General features: G+C 47.3%; 1 long non-coding RNA gene across 2 annotated transcripts in view; it reads left to right on the forward strand.

The window, feature by feature from the left end:
- Nucleotides 1–277: 277 nt before the first annotated feature.
- The window catches only part of LOC102370554, a 4,465-nt gene continuing 274 nt past the window's right edge, over nt 278–4,468 (forward strand). The window contains exons 1-3 of one of the 2 annotated variants that reach the window (XR_001358313.1): nt 278–430; nt 520–578; nt 1,530–1,621. This is a non-coding gene — a long non-coding RNA (uncharacterized LOC102370554). Of the gene's footprint in view, nt 431–519; nt 579–1,529; nt 1,622–4,468 lie in introns of those variants that run through there. The other variant, XR_324282.1, reaches the window with a different exon arrangement.

Raw genomic sequence — 4,468 nt, forward strand, 5'->3', positions numbered from 1 at the left:
GCTGGATGTAATTTAAAAGACTGGTGTAAAACTGCTTGAGCCACTTCAAGATGCTGCTTAGTTTTTTGTAAACAGATGAGCAGCTTTGTGTGGTAGATTTCCTATCCCATCCTCCGTTATTCTGCACCATCCACTGGAGATGTGTTATGTCCTAGGCAGAGCAAGACCTGGATCAGGGATGTGAGGGGCAAAGGCAGGCTGTTCAGGGAGGGGATTTACACAGGGATTTGCAGTTCCCCTTCCTTAAAGCATCAGCAGCTGCAGCAAGGGGGGGAAGGTGCGCTAGGAAGGCTGTGGAACTTGATCTACTCTCTTGCATCTTTTAAAGACAGAGCTCTGTGCACCTGACCTTCAAAGGGGCCCAAGGTCTGAGGGGTGCTCTTCAGCAAGCAGGAGGCCCAGTTTGCAATCAGCTGGTCAGAGCTATTTGGTATGCTTTCTGAACTGCTCTCTAAAAAGGCTTTAGATAACCAGGGCAATAAGGCTGCTCTTCAAGTTTATTATTGCTATTTTTTTCAGAACCATGCATGTACAGACAGCGAGACAGAGAGCAGAGACATGGATGAACAGAATGCTGGGTAGGTGACAGAGACAAGTCAGAAAGAAGTAAGCAGATAGCTAGAAAGACAACTAAGTAGTTAGACTGAGGCTCTGTCATTATTAGTTATTTTATTGGTCATGTTGCTTCTGTATAATGCCTAGGCACTGACCAAGAGCAGTCCCTATGGTGCTAGGTGCTGCACATACAAGACTCCCTGCTGATTAGCAACTATGGTTTTCTACTAACCATACATTAGTATTCTGGAAAACTCTGAAGTCATAATAACTATCTGCCACCACACAGCTACTGATAGTTTAAACTAAATTCTTTCTAAAACCACCAGCTCTTCCCATATATAACAAAGGCTTGTCATGAGCCAGGAAGCATATTACCAGGCTAGAGTACTGTATCCTGTTTGAGAGAATATGTCCAATCTGGTAAGATGCTTGCCCTTCTTGCCAGATGTTGCATGTCTCAGCTCTCAGGCTTTGGTAGGGAGGGAATCTTGTATTGACAACTTCTGTCAGGAGTCAATAAGCTGTCTTCAGTCTCCAATAGCCCCAAACAGGTGTTTGCTGTCAATAGGAAAGTCTCCCAGGCTTTGCTTATTGACAGCTCCCATGTCACTACTTAGTGTTTCCATTGACAGGTGTTTCTCTCTATAACCAGACAACAGGTGCTTCCTTGTGTATCCTGCCAAGCGCAAGGGGATCACAGTGGAAAACAAAGCCCATTTGCTGAAACTGATGAGTGTAATTAAGGGCTGGAAAAGCCTGCAGGAGGGGATAGGAAGAGTAAGCAAGGGAAATTATAGGCAGCAAATCATTGGGTGGCAAACGTAGTTTGAAAGGTGGAAGAAAAAGAGCCGCAAGCCTTTTCTGGTTTTTTTTTTAATCAGCATCTAGCTAGGGCTGGGTGAAGATGGAAAAGGGATTTTTTTGTTTGTTTGTTTTTAATAGATCAGGATTCTGTTTGAATCTCTTTTCAGAGACTCTGTCATCAGCTGCCTTTGTGTAACACTGGAAACCATGCTGAGCACAGGACTTCTCTGAGATGATATCCAGCCTGATCATGACAAGGGAGGGACATGGGGCTTGGTTCTTTTATCGGCTTCAGTGGGGCAAACTCTGTAGCTTTTATTTATGCTAGCAGTTACAGAAGGCCCAATCTGGTTCCCGCAGAAATTAGTAGGAGCCTTACAACTGACAGCAGTGTAAATGTGCATGAAAGCAACTCTGTCTGCCTTAATGAGAATCCTTGCAGGCAGAGCTGGATGCCATGGAGCAAACCCAGAGATTTTTTTTTTTCTGCTGCTTAAACTGATCATTGCAGGAAGCAAAGCCTAGGTTTGCTGGGGCATTGGCTTCTTTAACATTAGTGGGAAATTTTAGATCTCAGCCCTGCTCCTTTGTACCTTTCTTCTCTTGAGAGTGTAAAGTTTACTAAATCTTAGAACTGAAATGAAAATAGGCTTTGTGTATGTGTGTGTGCATGCACAGATGCTTTGTGAGACTGGTTTTCACCAGAGATAACAAATACTGTTTAGGGTAGAGGAGAAAAAAATAGTGAAGTGTTATAACAAACCACCCATGGTATGGAGGCCTCCTGGAGCCATAAATATTTGCTGGGCATCAGGCCAGACTCTTTGACTACCCCTTTCCATACTCACAATGTGCCTGTGAAGCCCCAAAGGAGTGGGCAGGTCAATTACTCTTCCAAGCCCCAGGTCCAGAGTTTTGGTGGGTGAAAACCAGCAAGGCTCCATCCTGTGAAGGCTGTGGTACTATGCTGCTTTAAACAAGAGGAAGATCCCGCCCTGAGGCAGCACTAATTCATGGGCAGTACCCATGTATCTTACAATCTGCTTCACCCCCTATCCAGACCCCCAGACCCTATCCCAGCCATCACCAACAGACCTGTGCACACCAATGTAGGAGAGCAGAGAGTTTTTCCTCCTTGCCCTGTGAAGCACTGATTTGGAGCTACTCCTGTCTGCACCCCTCTGTATTTCCAGCAGATAGATGAGCAACTGGGTCCTACCTCTTTTCATGGGAGGAGAAAATGACTGCTTTGATTGTTTATGTACCTGGGCTATGTACATGAAGCTGACCACCATGCAGGTTCCAGCTTGTGGGACTCCTAGGCCTGGCAGCCTCCAGGTTCCAGTACCCCCTGCCCTGGCTGGTGCACGTGGCACTGATGCCTCCACGTACCAACTGGCCTGGTAGGAGGTGTTTGAGGCTAGACAGTACCTCAGAGCCAGGTGCTGGGGAAGCCAAGCCAGGGGCAGGCAATTCCACCCCTAAAGGGGTGTTAAGTATGGCCAGCCAGCAGAGCTGGACACAGGCATGGGTGAACCAGATGGCTGCCCAGGACCTGGACAGAAAGGGGGTGAAAATGTTTGGGTTTTTTTCTGTTGTCCAATTATTATTATCATTATCTCTGGTGAAGGGGGGCCTGATACTGAAAGTTTGCTCAGTGCTGCCAGGAGTCTAGGTATGGTACTGCCAGCTAGGGGTGTGCCAGAGAGCACAGGCAATGCCCAAAGCAAGGCACAGAGCAGATGGCAGGAGAGCTGCTAGATATTAGGCACTGGCTGGCTGGGGGACAGAGTGGGAAGGACTGGGTTCACTTCTCTCTCTAGCCCAGCCCAGGAAGGGAGGAAGGGCTACCTCTCTCTCCAGGTGTAGTGCTCAGGGAGCTCTCAGGAGCCAGCCTTGGAGAGCAGGAGGGAGGTGCGGTCCTGAGCAGCGGGGGTTGCCTCTCCATGCTAAGCCCATTGTCCCTCCGAGCTGTCTCCTGATGGTAGCCCAAGGCCAGGCAGGCTGCACACGAGTGGGACCAGTGAGGTCCCCATCCCCATCACTTCAGGGGCTCATTTAGCCCATTCCCCACCTTCCCCAAGGCAGGATCCCCCCCTGCCTGCACCACCCCAGCCAGCAATGGATGGAGGGCTAGGGGGTAGGAGTCAAAGCCCATTCCCCAGCTGCTTTCTCTTCTCTTCCAGCAGGTTTCAGGCTGCTCTTGTGGAGCGGCTGGACCTACCTCTGCACTGGCGAACAGGGAGGGGCTGGCCTGGGAGTGTGGGCCTGTGCAGATAGTATTGGATGTGTATATGTGCCGGTCTGTGCATCTGCATATGTGTTCACATATACCAGTGTGCTCATATATCTGTAGGGGTGTGCGGATTGGTGTGTGCGTGCATATCTCTGCACACCTGTATCTGTGCTTCTACACACATGCAATATATATGTGTGTATGTATAGATATCCGTACACACATATCCCCATGATTTCCACCTACCAACAGATAAACATATCCCCAGGATCTCCTGAACCACATCTACACCCTGCCACACACATGCGTATGTATGTGTGTATTGGAGCTGTGGACAAGCATATACACACAAAGAAGCATACAGACACATGTATATAGGTGTGTGTATATACACACACACACACGCGCGCGCGCACACACACTCATATATAGTGTATGTATCTATATGTATCTGTATATATACACACACACACACACGTATAATGAATGCATGAAGAAGTACAGATACATATCTATGTGTATGTGTCTATATAGACACATACACTCATTGCATGTGTGAAGCATACGTATAAGTGTGTGTGTGTATATATATACACACACACACACATGTATATATACACACATACAAATACATATATATAGCATGTGTGAAGCACAGACATGTGTACATCGGTGTGTTTGTGTACACATACTGTACATACATATGCACACACCTACAGACACTTTGGTATGCAGGTATGTGTGAACATGCATACATGCAGAGATATACATCTATTTCTGTATCTACATCTACCCACAAATGTGCCTGGGTGTGTATCTACACATAAATATCTCCAGGCACGTGCATGATGTGCATACAGCGCCCGCCTT

The sequence above is a fragment of the Alligator sinensis genome, unplaced genomic scaffold, assembly GCF_000455745.1.
Source record: "Alligator sinensis unplaced genomic scaffold, ASM45574v1 scaffold565_1, whole genome shotgun sequence".
Classification (NCBI taxonomy): Eukaryota; Metazoa; Chordata; order Crocodylia; family Alligatoridae; genus Alligator; species Alligator sinensis.